This window comes from Brienomyrus brachyistius, unplaced genomic scaffold, assembly GCF_023856365.1.
Source record: "Brienomyrus brachyistius isolate T26 unplaced genomic scaffold, BBRACH_0.4 scaffold237, whole genome shotgun sequence".
In the NCBI taxonomy this organism is placed as follows: domain Eukaryota; kingdom Metazoa; phylum Chordata; class Actinopteri; order Osteoglossiformes; family Mormyridae; genus Brienomyrus; species Brienomyrus brachyistius.
This window is the reverse complement of record NW_026042512.1, coordinates 29,103-49,530: the sequence shown is the minus strand read 5'-3', so window position 1 is coordinate 49,530 and position 20,428 is coordinate 29,103. Positions and strand designations below refer to the sequence as shown.

The 20,428-nt window shown below is 48.0% G+C and overlaps 1 pseudogene; it reads right to left on the bottom strand.

Moving 5' to 3' along the window:
* Window positions 1–20,136, bottom strand: part of LOC125728328 (uncharacterized) — a 32,354-nt pseudogene extending 12,218 nt beyond the window's left edge.
* Between the last annotated feature and the right edge of the window lie 292 nt (window positions 20,137–20,428).

The following is a 20,428-nucleotide window of genomic DNA, read 5'->3' as shown; positions in this document are numbered from 1 at the left end:
TGCCTATGAGCCCCGCATATTTTCGGACCGCTAAACAGAATTACAGAGCGTATCATGAGTAAACTTTACAGACTGCACTCAGTAACCCTTTGTAAGGGATACATTAATAGCATTCCTGTTTTATATACACTAAGAGACCCGGATTCAGTAATGCCCGAAACCGTCTGTCGACGAGCCTGTCAGTTCTCAAAATACTCAGCTGAAATGTTGAATAACTAAGTTTCAGTATTACTGGGGTCATTTCTCATCAATAATGAACAGTTATACTTACATCTATTAAATCTACTGCATATACAGTGCAAAAAACAACTAAAGTCAATATAATAAAGAGGATTATTTTTAAATGTAGTGACTACAAGCAAGAAAAAGACGATTCTTGATAGCGTTGATAACCTACTGTGCAAAACTGTTTCTGAGCTGTTACTGTCGAATTTTGTGCAACACTTTCCCAGCCATTCTTTGTGCTGTTACTGTAAATTGTTGACTATTACTTGTTATTATCTATTAATGTATAAATATCTTCTTTACTATCTATATGTGTGCGTGCGTGCGTGTGTATGTTATACTACTATAAACCTGCATTTTCCTTCGGGATTAATAACGTATCCACCATTCAGTTGTGAGTATTTTCAATTTAGAATAAATAACGTGACAGCTGACTCAGACAAAGTAACTATATCAAATTAAATCTTATATCTTAATGTTTCACATGCAAGACAGTTTTAAAATGCCGAAAGCTTGTAGTATTTCTACAAACTTTGCTGAAATTGTTCGAAGGTTTATTACATTTTTCTAAAAATGCGAGGGGAGGGGGCACACGTCCTACATCTGCTGCACCCCCCCCCCCCCCTTAATGGGGAGGGGTTACATGACATGACACACTACCCCCTTAAGCTCCACCTTGGGTTAAGGCCCATTGGACTAGACCCTGTGTTCAACATTCATTGCTCACCCCTAAAACCTGATTGGGTGACTGGATTTGACAGACATCCCGCAGGTCACTTTGTGGTCTATGTCAGCATGTAGGTGGCTACCGTTGTTCAGACTGTCAACCTGTGAACATGCTTCTTCTCTCAGAATGAAAGGGTATATTTTACATGGAGTGTAAATGACCTGGACATGCACAGAAAGACCTAGTATCCTACACACCCCTGATCAGTCACTGGGCTGTAAACGACCTGGACTCGCACAGAAAGACCTAGTATCCTACACACCCCTGATCAGTCACTGGGCTGTAAACGACCTGGACTCGCACAGAAAGACCTAGTATCCCACACACCCCTGATCAGTCACTGGGCTGTAAACGACCTAGACTCGCACAGAAAGACCTAGTATCCCACACACCCCTGATCAGTCACTGGGCTGTAAACGACCTAGACTCGCACAGAAAGACCTAGTATCCCACACACCCCTGATCAGTCACTGGGCTGTAAACGACCTGGACTCGCACAGAAAGACCTAGTATCCTACACACCCCTGATCAGTCACTGGGCTGTAAACGACCTGGACTCGCACAGAAAGACCTAGTATCCCACACACCCCTGATCAGTCACTGGGCTGTAAACGACCTGGACTCGCACAGAAAGACCTAGTATCCCACACACCCCTGATCAGTCACTGGGCTGTAAACGACCTGGACTCGCACAGAAAGACCTAGTATCCCACACACCCCTGATCAGTCACTGGGCTGTAAACGACCTAGACTCGCACAGAAAGACCTAGTATCCCACACACCCCTGATCAGTCACTGGGCTGTAAACGACCTGGACTTGCACAGAAAGACCTAGTATCCCACACACCCCTGATCAGTCACTGGGCTGTAAACGACCTAGACTCGCACAGAAAGACCTAGTATCCCACACACCCCTGATCAGTCACTGGGCTGTAAACGACCTGGACTCGCACAGAAAGACCTAGTATCCCACACACCCCTGATCAGTCACTGGGCTGTAAACGACCTGGACTCGCACAGAAAGACCTAGTATCCCACACACCCCTGATCAGTCACTGGGCTGTAAACGACCTGGACTCGCACAGAAAGACCTAGTATCCCACACACCCCTGATCAGTCACTGGGCTGTAAACGACCTGGACTCGCACAGAAAGACCTAGTATCCCACACACCCCTGATCAGTCACTGGGCTGTAAACTACCTGGACTCGCACAGAAAGACCTAGTATCCCACACACCCCTGATCAGTCACTGGGCTGTAAACGACCTAGACTCGCACAGAAAGACCTAGTATCCCACACACCCCTGATCAGTCACTGGGCTGTAAACGACCTGGACTTGCACAGAAAGACCTAGTATCCCACACACCCCTGATCAGTCACTGGGCTGTAAACGACCTAGACTCGTACAGATAGACCTAGTATCCTACACACCCCTGATCAGTCACTGGGCTGTAAACGACCTGGACTCGCACAGAAAGACCTAGTATCCCACACACCCCTGATCAGTCACTGGGCTGTAAACGACCTGGACTCGCACAGAAAGACCTAGTATCCTACACACCCCTGATCAGTCACTGGGCTGTAAATGACCTAGACTCGCACAGAAAGACCTAGTATCCTACACACCCCTGATCAGTCACTGGGCTGTAAATGACCTAGACTCGCACAGAAAGACCTAGTATCCTACACACCCCTGATCAGTCACTGGGCTGTAAATGACCTAGACACGCACGGATAGACCTAGCGTCCAACGCGGCCCTGATCAGTCACTGGGCCGTAAATGACCTAGACACGCACGGATACACCTAGCGTCCTACGCGGCCCTGATCAGTCACTGGGTTCTGATGGGATCATTCAGCTTTATGACTTGGTTACAGCCGTGATCCATCGTCTTAGTCAGTACAAAGGCAGCTTACAGTTAAGTCTTTTTAACATTAATTAATAAACACTTAGAAATTAGCTGATGCCAGTTGACGTTTGTTGCTAATTAGGTCCTGCTTTCTCAGGTCCTCAGTTCGTTCTAAAAGCCCCTTTTTATGAAAGTTCACTGCCCTAAAATGTCTAGTTGTTATGCGTAATTTTAATTAGTAATTGGGAGCAAGTGACAGTTTCTGGGTATTCAAGCCGTTATTAAAGCTTCCATCCATTGTCATTACTGGTTATTGGGTAACCCTTTGTGAACATGGGGGGGGGGGGTGGGCACCCTGAACACATGTGCACACCGTGAGCCATGTGGAAACACCAAGTCATATACTTGCCTGAACACGGCAGAAACACGCCAACTGCACATGCTCAGAATCAGGGCGGGATCCGAACCCATGACCCAGGAGGTGTGAGGCTATTAAAAAAAGTTTTTTTTTTCAATTGAAACTTCTAGTTCTTTAAATCACCCTTAAATTGTGTTATGTGGTGAGATGCGGAATGTGATACGTTTTTTAATTACTTGTAAAAAATTTGATAAGTAACATCTGATAATTGGATGTGGTTAATACTCACTTTGAACCTGACATTGTGCTGGTTGCCTGACTCTCATTAGCGGGAAAAAATACACTGAAATGCAGACATGAAAATGACTAATGGGTATGAATTTCATTTTGAAAGAGAGGGAAGAATTTTAGACTCGCAGGCATTAAGGACAATGAAAGCAATCTTTGTGTTACTGATGCCCCAGCGATGACTTATTTAAAAGTCGTGATCAAAAGTTGTTTTTTGTTAACGCCCGAAAGCCCAGTGTAGGATGTATATACATTTCCAGGGTTTGATTTCCAACAAATTAATTGTTTAAAAGATGCATGTTTACTTTTTTGTTTCTTTAGCTGATTAACAGCTGTAGCCACAGAACCTAATGTAAATAAAGGTAGATGACATTTGCCTGGGAGTGATCTATGGGATACCAAACCAATATTGTATTAATGTCACGGATTGGGGGGGGGGGGTGCAGAGGGGGGTGGCAGGGTACCTCTGAGGAAAGTAGGAGCTATCCAGTGCTTACTCAGGAGTGAAAGTATCAAATTAAAGGGTTTGTGCTGACAAAGGGCAAATGGGATTTTTTTTTCAGCAAATGATGCAAGATTGTGTCTTGTTGCTCATAGTGGCGGGGGTGGGGGGGGCAGGCAATGATGTCTCCTAGCTGACACCTCTAATGAAACGTGTGCATGAAATTAAAGCTGGTGCTCATGAGCTGTGGTAACTCCCCCCCCCCCCCATCACGGCAAGCTCCTCCGATTCCCCTGACACCACCCCCCCCCCCCCCCAGCTCGTCCATATTCATAAGGCAGTGCCTCACACCTCGGCAAGCTGTGGTGCGTGGGGGCCTGGCCCTGCCAGAAGACCCGGCCTCCTCAGCCTGGGACATAGAGCCTGAAAAATTATCTGTCGATTGAGTGGGGGGCTTGTGGTTTTACTTTACTTTTGCTCTGCTTTTTACCTTTCCCCCACTAAGTGCGGGCAAACAGAAAAGTAATAAGTTGGTGTGAGTTAGCACCCTGCCTTTGGCTGGACTTTAGAATGGGGGGGGGGGGGGGTGGGGGTCCAGACACAGGGGGCCAGGTGTGGAGGCAGGGCTCGGTGCCACCTCACTCCCACTGCAGCGAGCGCTAGCGACCCCCGCCACCCACTTCTGATTCTGTAGCCTAGCATGCACTATTCGACAGAGATAGCTCTGAGATAGCCCATTCAACAGATTTAGCCCTGAGATAGTCCATTCGACATATTCAGCCCTGAGATAGCCCATTCGACAGAGATAGCCCTGAGATAGCCCATTCGATAGATTTAGCCCTGAGACAGTCCATTCGACAGAGATAGCCCTGAGATAGCCTATTCGACAGAGATACCTCCGAGATAGCCCATTCGACAGAGATACCTCTGAGATAGCCCATTCAACAGAGATAGCCCTGAGATAGCCCATTCAACAGATACAGCCCTGAGATAGCCCATTCGACAGAGATAGCCCTGAGATAGCCCATTCGATAGATTTAGCCCTGAGACAGTCCATTCGACAGAGATAGCCCTGAGATAGCCCATTCGATAGATTTAGCCCTGAGACAGTCCATTCGACAGAGATAGCCCTGAGATAGCCTATTCGACAGAGATACCTCCGAGATAGCCCATTCGACAGAGATACCTCTGAGATAGCCCATTCGACAGAGATAGCCCTGAGATAGCCCATTCGACAGATACAGCCCTGAGATAGCCCATTCGACAGAGATAGCCCTGAGATAGCCCATTCGATAGATTTAGCCCTGAGACAGTCCATTCGACAGAGGTAGCCCTGAGATAGCCTATTCGACATATTCAGCCCTGAGATAGCTTATTCGACAGAGATACCTCTGAGATAGCCCATTCGACAGAGATAGCCCTGAGATAGCCTATTCGACAGAGATACCTCTGAGATAGCCCATTCAACAGCCCTCAGTCAAGCCTGCTGCTTCTCTGCCCCTGTGGTCATGGTAAAAACCGAATACCACATTGAGAAACAGAGTTACTGTGCATCTGCTTGAATTATTAAAGCTACATTATTAGCCGATTATGTTGGACTAGTGTCAGTCTCATGCTAGTGTTTACATCTCGTTAGCATCTGTCCCACAAACGTTTACGTCTTGCATACGTTTACGTCCGCAGTTTTCTCCTCACTGGCGTTACATTAATGTATCTGTTTTGCTATCATTTACATCCCACTGGTGTCTATATCTTCTTAGCATTTATTTCTTGCTAATGTTTACATTTCTCTTAGTGTTTACGTCTCGCTTGCAAGATTCATAAAGTTTTGAATAAACAAAGACAGCAAACCACCAGGCCACTGCAGGTAAATAACTGAAACAGAAAGGAAGGTCTCAGTTCTAGGAACAGAACCTTAACCGTCTTTCTGCAATGCCCGTGGTTCATATGGTAGACGGGACAGCAAGGGAAGGGCAGTGGAGTAGAGGGTCTCAAGAGGTCAGCGGCAAACCGGTCGACCGTGGTGAGAGCGACAATGCCTTTAAGCAGATCATGAACAGCACAGTGTTTCATTGCCACATTATTTTGCTTTCTGGTATGTTTTCTTTAATCCGAAACTGCTCACCATCTGGTCTGTTTATTTTTTACCCAGGAGCAAGACACTTAATGGATCAGGTTAAGTACAAGGCCCCCTACCTCAATTACCCGTCCTCTTCTGAGACTTGAACCTTGAGGTTAAGGGTTCAGGGTTTTAACTGATAAACTACCTGCTGTCACCACAGCAGATGTTTGGGGTCGAACTTGTTTGCGCAGTGGAGGTGATGGCATTAACCCACCTGAACGCCGGACAGCACAATCTCACCAGCACAGGACTCAACACAGCCTGAAATCCACGCGGGCTCAAATCAGGAAGGGAGGGCTCAAATCAGGAAGGGAGGGCTCAAAACCTTTGTCCCAACACACCCCCACGCCTGGGGGAATGAAAACCAGTGATTTTAAAACACAATGAACCTTTATTTCTTTTTTCGTGTCTCTTTCTCCTGGGACTAGCATGTGACCTGCTCCCCCCCCCCAACCTAGCTACCAAGCAGGCCGTCCATGGCAGATGGCTACCATGGGCTCTGAGATGCTGCTGGTGCTGAGCTGGGACCTCCCTGGTCACGCCAGAAGCTCCACCTTCGGCTCCACCCCCCAATCCCCGAGGAAATGAGCGAAACCTCCATGGATATTATACTACTAGGGTTGGTTATTTACGCAGTTTTACCTCCGTCAAAGGAGAGAAGAAGTTTCCAAAAAACCTGCACTGATCGTTTGCGGTTGTCATCGTCACTCATTTATTTGTTTCTTTGTTTCGTGCTGATTTTGTAGACAATTCCGTGGGCAAACGAAGGGCTAACAAACGACTGGCCCCCATGGGCTCGTGGGAAGATGTGCCTGGGCGAATTCGCACATAGCCGCTAACGGCGGTCAGCAAATGTTTGATGAGACATGGGGGAGGGGGGGGGGGGTTTGGGGGTGGCCACCATTGCATTTATTATCAGGAGCCGTTCTCAACCACAGAGCACCTGAGGTTGTGTTACGAGGGGCAGAGTGAAGTGGAGCCGGCAAGCGAGGGGCCACATTACAGATGGTGGAGCAAATTTCTGCCCCCCCCCCTCTCCCCCCCCCCACTGCTCCTGTTTGACAGTCCGTCTTTTCTCGGCCATAATGCGGCTGTGCGGGCTGTGTAACGATTGCATCCTGCAGCGGGTTGCTCTGTCTAAACAGATTACCGCCAAACGCCCTGCATCGATCCCTAGCCTATCCACCCCCCCCACACCGGCGCCGCCCCCCATTCGGATCGGCCCTGTAATTGGAACCTCAGCTAAACAGCTCCGGTTTCGACATCACCTTGTCGCGGTCGCTTCCAACCTTGCCTATGCATGCGATCCTCCTCTTTAATTTCATTACATATCCAGCAGAGCTGATAAAACAGTCGGGGGCCCCCCCGCCCACCCCTTTATCACAGATGTCCGCGCTCGGTATCCCCCCCCCCCCCCCCCCCAGACAAAGAGGTGGTCAAGCGACACTCACAAATCACAGCAAATGGGGCCCTTGCTCTCTCGGCGGCCTAGTTACGGGACAAGGGCGTAGCGCACGGCGTGCCGTAAAAGGTAATAAATGCTGGAAAGTGAAGCGCCTAATTGGGGAGAAAAATGAGCGCTCGTTTTGGGGCATTTTGGTGGCTCGGGGGAAGAACCATGAAGCTGCCTAATAGCCCCTATTAAAAGGATGCTTGACTGTGTGATTTTTTTTTCTGCACCTCCCCCCTCCCCAGCCACCCTGGTCCCCGTTTCAGTCGCGGGTAAGAGTCCCACCGGGCGAATAGCGACACCTTACTCACTGTCCAGCTTCAGTTCTCTTCTTCCTGGCTGAACGTGGGAGCTGGGTTGGGGTTTCTGCCAAGGGCTTATGTGGGAGCTGGGTTGGGGTTTCTGCCAAGGGCTTACGTGCCCGGCTCGACCCCAGGACGACCCCAGGACATCTCAGGCCAATACCACCAGTGCTTGGAGATGAACAGGAGTCTGGCATCTCTTAACAGCACCCAGGCAGACTCCGGTGGGCTGTTTGGAGGTCACTGTCCCAGAGGGCCGTCGTGCACGTTTGCCCCACACAAGAGAGGTCGGAAAAGCGGGAACCAATCAGTCCACAGCATTAAACATACCAGACATTTATGGTTAAGAAAGAAGTAGTCAGATTATTTCCCAGATTTTCAAGTCCCATTCACAGAACCAGCAGTATGTCGCAAAGATTATTTGATCATAAAATGTAAATATTGCTTAGCGATGAAATGATCACAAAGCCCTCAGTGCTGTTTTTCGATTTACCTTCCTTAGATGTAAGTACCGCACGAGTCGGCAGTGTGAGGGCCGGGCAGCTTCACCTGATCTTCTCCCTCATTTTGTCTAAGGTTTCCTGCATTTCTGCCCAGTTACTGTATGCTGTTGGATATTTTACAGGAGAGATTTAGGTGGTACGCTGAAGGCCCCCCCCCCCTGCCACAGACACAAGGTCACAGAATCTCTGCCCTTAACCATCACAGGTCACTCCTGGCTTTCAGGAACAGAGAAGGAGTTTTCGCTCATTTTTTTTCCAGAAACCTCAGACAATATTTAATGTGTGACTTTTATGACTAAATGGTCCTCCTGCTGTTCTACCTTACTAATGTAAATCTGGGGTTTTTCAGCAGAATATGCACCACTTACTGCAAATTTCCACTTAGTGTTCTTCCTATGATATGCATATACTGTCATTTTTCCCCTGGATAATTTCCTACTGCTTACTTATTTACTTATTCATAAACTCCTGGCCCAAAATTTATAATAATCCTCAACCATTTACAAGTTCACATTATGCAAACATTTCATGCAAATCTCCACCAGGCTGCGATGATGGTATCACAGGTAGCCTGCAGGTTTGTCTGTGCGTGTGGATTTCTGTTTGCCTTGACGAGGAATCGTCACCTCACACCGAGCCTCTCAGACATGGCCAAGCCTCCCTCCTGACCCCTCCTCACTATCCAGCCTGGATCATCAACACTCTCTTGGATCATGGACATTGATAAAAGACCAGCTACCCATTACTAACCACAGCTTTCTACTCATTCTGTCTGTCTGTTTGTCTATCTACCCCTTCTGCCTATCTGTCTGTCTGTCTACCTGTTCTGTCTGTCTGTCTGTCTACCCCTTCTGCCTGTCTGTCTGTCTGTCTACCCCTTCTGCCTGTCTGTCTGTTTGTCTACCCGTTCTGTCTGTCTGTCTGTCTATCTACCCATTCTATATGTCTGTCTGTCTATCTACCCATTCTGTCTGTCTATCAACCTGTTCTGTCTGTCTATCTATCTACCCATTCTGTCTGTCTATCAACCTGTTCTGTCTGTCTATCTATCTACCCATTCTGTCTGTTTTGTCTATCTATCCATATACAGCATGACTTCTCTATACGCTTGTCACCTCTCACTGCAACTCTTGACTTCAGATGATTCGAAAGCACATCTGCTATTCAATCAGCTGATCTCATGTTACACCTCTGGGCCTCCCATAGGTGTTTCTCGGTGCCGCCTTTCAGCGGATGACACCTGGCGATTCTCCACTGCGCAAAGTCGACTTTCATAATTCACCTTTTTCATGCTCTGTCGCGTTATGCACTCAGTTGCCACCGGACCGCCTTGGTGTTATTTATTAGAGGAGCTGTTCCGATATTAGTTTCTGATTAGTTTGTATCTCGTTCCTGTAACTCGGCTCCCTGGCAGCTATACGCCTGTGATATATTATCTGCCTCATCGCTGTAACATCACCGTGGACAAAAGCATCTGCTAAGGAAATAACTGTAACTGTAAATGTAAAGTCTACTTATGGTGGGAAATCGCAGGGTGGTTTTAAAGGGACAGTGTTAAAAAACATCTGCATGTTCCCCACGTTCCGCTGAGGGATTCTGTGCCTGTTACGTAACTGAGATGGACCAGCCAGACACCGGTCTGCGACGGCACCCGATCGGGATTCTGCTCGCGATACTTTCTGCAGGTTTATGTACATTATTGTACATTAAAAAGGAGCCACTGCAGCCATCACCATGTTCAGCCATGAATTCAGACAGTATTAATGAACCAGCACCCAGTTAGGCTAGAACATACTACTACCACTTGGCACAAGACTCCCTTTTGCCACTTACAAATGGTAGTATCTCATTAATAATAATAATAAAAAAAAACTTGTTTAAAATTGTCTATGAATGATTTACAAAATGTTACAACCTAATTAATAACCTGATTGTAAACCATTCATAAACCCTTTGTTTGGGTAGACTTATTGTAAAGTGGGAATAACACAATGATATATTAAGGAGCAAAATGTGTATTTTAACTTTGTTAAGTATAGCAGTATTTCTTGTATAGATCCTAGTATAATCATTTTAAGATGTGTTGACATTTTTCACGTTTAGATACTATGATGACCAGTAAGAATACATGCATGTATGATTCCACTGTATTTGTCTGTCATTCCTTAATTTGACCGCGTCACTTCAAGTTCACCTTTGTTGGGCCTTACTAATGAATTTATAATTAGGCAGTCATTTATGCAAATGAGGATGGACGAGTTCCTGGGGGGGGGTGCTTGGGACCACTGCCCTCTGTTAAATCCTTACCTTGGTAAGTGAGAACCTTGGAAGGCCAGGCCCCACTTTGCTTTGGTTCTTATGCGTCAAAGCTCAAACCGCCAGACTCACCTGTAGCTTTCCGGAGAGTTCCGTCGCATCCCAGACTACCGCAACAAAAGAATGAAACAGAATGCTTAACTAACAAAGACAAATTTTCAGAACACATTATGTAAAACAGACCTGATCTTTGGCATATATAAACAATCAGGCAAAACAAACTATATAAATGAAATTGTGCGAAATATATAAATGAAATCGTACGACTGCTTTCAGATGCTTAAAAAGAGCGAAAAAAAATCTTCGATGAATTATTAGAGTGTATTTGCAGGCAGACTCTGGAGGGAGAAGCCATTGTTTTTGACTGAGATATTGCGTGGGGTTGCATTAGTTTGCTGAAGCTCCCTTCGTGGCTGGAAACGGGAACTGGGATCGTTTTAAGATGCGATCAGGAGCTAAAACTCCTTGCCATCTCGAACCCCTCCCTCAGGCTCCTGCTGGGTATCGGCACTCACCTCCCAAAGAGCGTAACCCCATCACCAGTCCTGTAGGATGAGGAGACAGATAGCTGTTCCTATTAATATTATTTTAATTATACACACACACACACACACACACACACACACACTCACACACGGTCTCGAAAAATACGAGCTTTGGCAAGGTCATTTCGTTCCACGTTTTATTTGTAGATTGGAGATGGGTGTGGGGATTCGGGGGGGGGGGGGGGGTTAGTTAAACCCTCTAGAATGTTATGATTTATTTAAGTAGTGGTGAAATATGAATAATGTATCTGTGAAGCGAAACATTCATGCCTTTTGTATTAATTGTCAGGATGGCTTGCGTACACTGTCAAGGGCTGGTGAGCTGGTAAGACCCCGAGATCACAGAGGTGCGATGCGAGAGTCGCCCGTCCTGCGGACCCGGCTATCAACTTGCAAATTAGCGCAAGGAGTCTAATTAATGCCAGGCTAATGAAAGCGAGATTTGAATACTGCTGGAAAAAAAAAGCGGGTTTCCCTTTTCTCGGCGATAAAGCCACTGCCATTGAAGCTGATTGTACAGAGCATCAATATGTGAACAAAGTTCGGGAGAGAAATTAGCATTCATTTGAAGAACGGCATCGTTATGTATTCTGTTGCTTTTGGCAAACTTCAAGGTCTCAGGAGGGGCCCAGCGCGGCAAATCGCGGGCGGCAATATCAGGGAAATTTGCGACACAGTCTGAGGGTACCGCCAAGGTTTCTGCCTGACTAGCCAGCCCCCACCCCCCCCCCCGAACGGGTTGATGTTGTTGTTGTTGCGAGGAACGCGAGTGCCGGCGGCACCGGAGAGCGACGCGGATCAGATCTGCCATCCCAGCTGCCAGACCCTGTAGCCGTAGCTCTGCCGCTTTGAAGAAGCTGCTCTCCACGAAAGCAGGGCCCCGAGGCGGCGGCCCCCTGCTCGCTGTGGCCCCGCCGCCCTGGCCGAGCCGCCGTTTGAAGATGAGTCGCTCCAGCTTCAGATGACGCCCCTAGACGCCCTGGTACACCCCCCTAATCTGGGCCTCTCTTCCTCTTCTGCAACCCCCCCTTAAGCTCCGCCCCCTCCCGCAGTGTCGGCCAGGAAACGTCATCTCCTGTCACCTCCAGGCCCACCACGTGAGGAGCCCCCCCCCCCCGCCGGGGATCCCCAGCCCCTCCCTGGTGCCCTTCAGAGGCCAGGTGGAGGAAGATGGATGGTGGGCTGCACCTGTGCCACTCCAGCAGGCCTGATTTATGGGGCCATATTTCATTAGGAGAAGCGCGTCGCCCCCAGGGGCAAACTCATGGATTTCTGGAGATGTGAGCCCAGGAACCGCAGCAACGCCATGGTGCCAAGTACCAGACTGCGACTCCAGAATGATCTTCATTTGTCATGCCGGTGGCTATAGATCTCTCTTAAACACAGAAAGCTCCGGATAGAAAGAGGGGAAAAAACCCCTTGAACTCTCTCTTCTATTTTTGATTGCATTGATCTTCACGGTTTCCTTTTTTTTTTTTATATGAACTTCAGATGTAGGAGGGCGGTGATGAACCACCGGACTGTCATCCCCATGTTTGTGTGTAAGGATCACACCATCAGTCGTCTGGTTACATGGACAATGGGGAGAAGGGAGTCAGGATGCGGTACCTCCCATCCCCGGTCACGTTTCCTGCGACTGTCACGGCCGCCGCTGTCAATCCCGTGCAAAATTAGAGCAGAATTAGAGCCGCCTTGTTTCTCTTGCCACGTCCGGGTCTCACTCGCCCCTCATTGGTCCGTTCCTTAGCACACGGGGAATCCCATTGGACCCGGGGTCAGGGGCTCAGCGGTGCTGCCGGTGCTGGCTTGCTGAGACAGCGAAGCTGCCTGCCGGCGTGAGCTTGCAGCGGCACTGTCGCCTGGAGGCCGATTCCTTCGCTCGGCCGCACAGCCCCCCCCACGCCATCCTCACCGTCGCCCCCGCGACAACCGCCTCTGGCACCGGCCCGTAGCCGGAGCGCCGTGTAGTGACATCTGTCTGCCAAGCCGGTGCAGGCGAGGCAGCGTGACAGGCTGCACCTGAAATCGCCACTCGTGAGGGACGCAGCTCTAAACTGCTCGGGCTGCTGCCAAAGGGCGCAGCTTTCGGATGGGGGGTGTTGGGTGTGGGGGGGGGGGGGCACCAGCTGACACATGAGGCTCTAATGATTGTGCGGGATGGAGCGGCCTGGGGAACGGGGGGGGGGGGGGGGGGGGGCGTGGGTGTATTGCAGCTCACTCCGCTGTGGCCCCTAGATTGTTTTAAACCTGCTTGGTAATGATGTGTGGTAATGAAATGCAGTCGTGGGTGAATGCGTGTGTGTGTGTGTGAATGTGTGTGTGTGTGTGTGTGTCAGTGTGTCTGTGTGTGTGTGCGTGTGTGTGTGTCAGTGTGCGTGTGTGTGTGTGAGTGAGTGTGTGTGAATGCTTTATGTGTGTGTCAGTGAGTGTGTGTGTGTGCACAATGTGTGTGTCATTCAGTATGATTGTGTGTCAGCATTGTGTGTAAATGAATGCTGTGTGTGTCTATGAGTCTGGATAAGGTTTATATTACATTGCTTATATTATATCCTGTTTTTTTGACGTTCAGGTCCCCAGAATGATCAGTGAATGCAGCCAAAAATGTAAAAATGCCAAAAGTCTCGTATTTTGTTTGGTTACTTATGCTTAAGGTTAAGGCTGGTTAGGGGTTGGAGAGTCCCCACAAAAAATATTATTACAAACCTGTGTTTGTGTGTGTCTGTGTGCAATGTGTATGTCAGTGAGTATGAGTGTGTGTGCAGTATGCATGTCAGTGAGTGTGTCTGTGTGTGTGTGAGTATTTATGTCAGTGAGTGTGTGTGTGTGTCTGTATGTCAGTGTGTGTGTGTGTCAGTGAGTGTGTGTGTCTGTATGTCAGTGTGTGTGTGTGTCAGTGAGTGTGTGTGTCTGTATGTCAGTGTGTGTGTGTGTCAGTGAGTGTGTGTGTGTGTGTCTGTATGTCAGTGTGTGTCAGTGAGTGTGTGTGTCTGTGTGTGTGTGTCAGTGTGTGTGTGTATGTGTGTCAGTGAGTGTGTGTCTGTGTGTCAGTGAGTGTGTGTGTCAGTGTGTGTGTGTCTGTGTGTGTCAGTGTGTGTCAGTGTCTGTGTGTCAGTGAGTGTGTGTCAGTGTGTCTGTGTGTGTCAGTGTGTGTGTGTGTCTGTGTGTCTTTGTGTGTGTGTCAGTGTGTGTGTCTGTGTGTCATAGACAGACAGACACACAGCACACACACACGGCATAGACACACACATGGCATGTACACACACACATGGCATAGACACACACACATGGCATAGACACACACAGCACACACACACTTGGGACATACACACAGACAAATGGTACACACACACGGTACACATACACACAGCACACGGCACACACACACACACGTAGATGGACACACACGTAAGATGCCTCGCATAGAGAAAATAAGAGCCACACAACATTAGTGTAATAAACAACACGCAGACATACACACTTGAAGGCACCTTAAATCCCATCAGAAGTGGCTGGTATCTTCTACAGATGTTAAAGCACATGCAGATACACACAGAAAGGATGGGAACGGCGCGGTACAAATGAATCCTGACACCAAGTGAGGGGAATCTTGTATTGTGCAATATGTACGTTGTGTTTTGGAACTGTTATTTCAATTAAAAATAAGACAAACTGCTGATTAATTCAGTATACTACCCAATTACAGATCAAACAGGCCTCCCGGGGATTGCAATACCCTGAAGACAGCAGATGTTGAACAGAAAGGCCCAGGCATATTTAATACCACAATGAAATATTAAGATGGTTCACCACACGCGTGTGTGGCTGCAGTCTGCCGTGCCAGGAAACAGCAGCGTGTCTCCGGGAGTCCGGAGTCAGGGAGAGATCGCCGGGAGCAGGACTGTGAGGGTTAACCGCCTAACGGTTTATCCAAACGGCAACCGGTGACCGGTTTTGGGCACGGCAAACCGGGACCCAGGACTGGAATGGGATTCAACACTGGCCCTGGACTTTGGGGGTTTTACCAGGATCTTACCAGGTCACATGCCCAGCGGCCTACTAGGAAGATGCCCGACAAGCCAGATGATCAGTCCAACCCTGTCAGGACCCGCCGATTGAGTCTCTCATTTCACCACGTTCATACCTACACTTTGAAGGTGTTATTCATCCTCCAGAACTCCTCTACCACAAATACTGTGGTGCAGACTGAGTGAAGAGAGAAGGAGACTGTAGTTTAGAGGGCGGTCATACGACACACGAGGGCCGCGCTTCAGCAGCAATGCTAGCGGCTGCTTCCGAGCACGACGTCTGGCGCGGCTGGCGGCCCCCGGCTCACCGTCACTGCGCCGCCCCCCCCTCACCGGAGACGATTCTGAAGATCCATTCGCCACCGTGAACGGCTCACCAGGAGGCTCGCGGGCCGACTCGGAGCGCCCCTCCCAGTGGCAGGATGGAAACCGCATCCGTAGGGCCCCCCCGAACAGCCTCCGGCCTGATTGCCGTGAAACTTAGCCCAGGCCGTAACACATAAATCATCTTTTAAAAGATGAGTCGAGCAGGTGCGGATATTAACGAATCCGCGTGCCACGAGCCCTCCGCTGTAAATAATTGATCAAAGCGGCATGGCTCTGTGTTATTTATTTTGTCCCATGCAGCGCTTCTTCCTCAAGACAGCGTTTTAGCAGAGGCTCTGTCGCTCGCGGTAATGAACTCTTCCCGGGAAGCCCCTTGCCCCCCCCAGCCCCCCATGGCAGGCTTTCCGAAGAGTGCGGCCATTGCTCTCTGACCGGCGGAACATCTTTGGCGACCCCCCCCCCCCACCGCTTCAAAAGCTGCACATTTGTCACAATGTTCTTAATAGAGCTGCACGGCAGGACCCAGAGGCCGGTTTGAGGGCGGCAACGCCATCGTTTATGTAGGGGGCAGCTGGGGAGGGGGGTGGGGGCAACCCCCAAGGACTAGGTGTCTCGGCGTATCCCTCTCACCCACCTTTCACTCCCAAAGACCCCTGCTGTTTTCTAGAACATTCCATCACGACCTGGAAGCCCCGGACTGTTCCCTCCATTGGTGCACCGATTCTTATTTATTTTCAAAGTGGGACGAGCTCGGCCATGCCTGTCGCCACCCCCCCACCCCCCGGCTGTGGACACCATCACTGTGGGCACTGCTGCCCGCGGATGTTTAGCTATCAGCGAGCGTAAGCGTCTGCCTGAATAGTTTATGAGCGATAAGCTGGTGTGAAAGCGTAGCCAGCGGCGTCCTGCCGAACAATGGCACGTAAGATCCCTTCTGGGAAAGCTTGAAAGGGGCTGAGTTCCTGCTGACGTAGACGCAGGGACAGGGGGAGGAATCCCACCACCAACACCCCCCCCCCACCCTGGCTTTCCCTGCTTGCATATGCGGGTTGCCGCTGATTTGTACATCCAGCATGTGATTGAAGTCGCCGGCCAGCAATGGAGGCCTCACGCCTGCGAAAGGGTTAACGTCATTTCCACGCTTTAACTTGCAAGTACAAAACCAGCCCCCAGCCCGCCAGGAACACAATTAAGGAAGGGCTCACGGTGTGGTTCGGCGACACAAAGAGGCCCGGGTCACTGGCCGGTGCCATGCATGTGAGACAACCCATCTGATCCCAGATCAGGCGGGCCTGCTCCCCGTGGAGGGCGGCTGCAAAGGCTGGTCCCTGCAGTAGCGGAAGCTGCCTGGAGGCTGATTGCCCAAGACCCCGTCCCTCTTTCAGCCGTTTTGTTGTTGCTTTCCTCAGTACCTGAGGGACCATTAAGCTGAAAATAATTGGCTTCAAATCCACCTTCCCCAAACATCGATCCTTTGAGCTCCTGGACTCTCCAGTACACACACACACACACACACACACACACACACAGACTGACACATACACAGACTGCAACTCAGTATTGGAAGGTGCTCCCTCTTGAAAATCATTCACTAGTTATTTTAGCTTTGGGATTAAATTAATTAAAGTAATGACCTATTGGAAGATCAAACACTTACACTTAACTGGATTTACATATTTATTGTGCGTGTGTATTTCCTGTCTTGGGGTGTGCTTGGGGTGCAGACACTAAAGTTAGGTGACACCTCGCGTCTCATGCCACCTTGTCAATCGCGACAGCACGTCCGGTTCGCCGAGGATAAGACAGAAGCGGCTTATCGGGATCTTGACGGCGGAGGCGCGACCGAGTTCCGCTCGGCCGCCGAAAGAGGGCGCCTTTGCTTTTTCCAAAGTGATCCTGCGGAATAACAGATGTGCGCTAAGAATGGTCAATAGAGACCCTCACAACTGAATAGCGACAGCTTGTTCCTGCAGGGCTCGGTATTATTTCCCTTGGTAATCCTCATATAGTCAGGTCTGCTTCAATTTACATTTCCAGCCATTTACTGAAAGAATACAACACGCGTGCATTCAAAAAATATTTGCATAAGGATTAATAGGCCAAGGCTTTGTATTGCAGCACAGGTACGGGTAACTAAACCAGAAAATTAACGATAATTATTAATAATAATCAGTTGCTGCACTGATATCCCAAGACTTTAATTAAAAATACAAGCGCTGAAGTGTTGATAAAATGAATCTTTCGTAAAATACGTATTAAGGCCGGAATAACCTGGAGTAAAACCATCGGGTCAATAGTCCAGCTTTTTTTGTTTGTTTGTTTGTTTTTGTTTTTTTTGGGGGGGGGGGGGGGTGGGGGTGGGGGCGGGGGGTCTAGCTGACACCCCCCAAAGGCAGCTGAAACTTTAGATATATTAATCGTGGAATAATTTTTGGCCGTCTTCATTTTCAGTACAGAACAGCAGGTTGTGAAATAGCAACAATAACAACAACAATAATAATAATAATAATAGCAAAAATAAGCTACTAATTAATTGTGACATTTCAGTCTCCGACGTGGAAACGACGCGTATCCGTATCCTTGGTCCCCAAGGCCGTGGATGGGGGGTACATACCGGGATGTACGGTCTGTCCGTTGCCTGGCGTCTTACACTCAACCTCCGCAATAAGAGCCCTTTAGCTGTGCTACTCAATAAGACGAAGAAATGCTAGATTACATTTAAAGCCCGTTTACCTGAAACCGCCTGCTTGTGTTAATAAGCACTTCATACACTTCGGACCTTAGGCTAAGTTAATGCAAGGTAACTGGGGAGGGGCTCCCCAGCGGAGATTCGGTTTGAAACAATTACAACCTGTTCCAATGGTTTCAAATAACGGGAACCGATGTGTGCTGGTTCGCCGCTGCTATTCAGAACCCAAACCAATATAGCGCTTCTCGGTAAAACTTCGCGAAACCAGTAGGGTGTCCAGCGGGAAATCTGCTGGGAACTCAAGCGAAAGTTACCGTGTATTTAAATGTACACAGTAGGTAGCCTGCAGACACACGCAGATACTGTGGCTATTGAAAAATGATGGATATCTCGCCGTTTTATATATAAATAACATCAATAATATTAGGCCCTACATTCATTATGATTCATATCAACAACATCACTAATATTATTGCTATTATGATTAATATTAATAATAATGTGTAGTTATGCGACAAGCTCCAAATATAAGCCTATGTCTTATAATGTGCATAAGACCAGTAATCTGCAAACTGGGCGATTCTCGCACCAGTAGAAAACCAGCATGTCACAGAAAAGCTAGTTAATAACGTCCGAGAATTCAAAATACTTGCTTATAACCGAGAAACACTGTACTTCAGATATTGCCCATCTCCTTATTTTTATATATTATATATATATATATATCTCCTTATTGTCCATCTCATATATATATATATATATATATATATATATATATAATCTTTGAATAGTATTTTCACCTTAACGATTTCATATCGCAGTATGAATGTGTATTATCTTATTAATGCGCTTGTTCGTTTAGTTATATTTTAACTGCAAGTTTGCTTACTGATTCATGAAATTTATTGCTGATTTTAAGTAGATGTATTATTTTTTAATGCTTTCTTCTAGCCGTCCTGATCGTGTATAACAGTAGGTTAGTCGGGAATTAATTACCGATGTCTTCAAAGCGTCGCTGACTTTGAGGGTGAGTCTCTTTAAATTCTGGTATCCCTACATTAAGCGAGGTATTTTAGTTGAATTGCTTCTCAAAAATCGTTGAGGATTCAATGAAACACCGGAATTTTCACTACAACATAGTACAGCTGTATTTCGCCCGTTATTTCCGTCCCGACTACGGCATATAGACTGTTCCCTGTGTGTCCTATATGCCCCGAAGATTACCATCAAATCTGGTTAGCTATAAAATGTACAGCCTCGCAGAAGTGCTCGGCTTGATGGATGCTGGTGTTGATGCTCGTTTTCTTGCATAATTATATAACAATCGGCAAACCTATGGATGAGATTCCCATTAAGGGAGGTGGTAAAGCACTCACCTGGAGGAAAGCAATCCCAGGTTCAGCTCTCTCCTTATCCAGAGGTCACACTTGCAAGATGTCATAAGAGTTTTTGCTCACACGTTTGGTTTAGCAAAGATGCTTCTCTTGAGAGTTCAAACAATTCACCCCTTTTTTCCACCCTGAACACAAGACCAGTCTGTTAGACTTTCTCGTTCTCATTTTTAGGTTCTTGTTTTTAGGGCTTGGTTCTGTGGTCCAGTGGCACCTGCTTCTTCCACCTCCGTACACATGTCTGGGGTTGTGTGACCTTGTCAGGTGGACACAAACAGAGAGTTCGTCTCCTTGGCCCTCTTCTCGGGGAGTAGTTATCAATGATACGGGTCTCCTTTGTCTCCGGCACTTCCTCCAGCAGGTCAGGGACCGTGTTCTTATGAACCCGAAGCCAGGTCGCAGTTCCTGTTTCAGGGTTTTGGTCATTTCCTTTTCACAACTTCCTCCTCCATCACAACCTGGCCTCACCAAATGACTTTTGTACGTATAGCAGGAAGCCTCTAGAAGCTGTGAGGATTGCATGGTTATGGACAGAAGACATCTTCCAGAAACTCCAGATGGCTGCAGTTGGTTTCTTACAGTAGCATTTCCTTAATTAATAAAGATGTTTTGCATTTTTCTGGACAGTACAGGTTCACGTCGTTGAAATGTATAACTTGACGATTTCTTCAGTAGCAAAACACCTGAAATGCTTTCTCCTGTACAAAGGTCCTCTGTGATTAAGCACCTGCTTCATCCTGAGCTTAAGCACCTGCTTCATCCTGAGCATGTCATAAGACTCCATGAGCATGTCATAAGAGGCACAATACCAGAAACCATGGTGCACTGTATAGTGATGGACAAAATTATGCTTCTTGAACCATTTGCT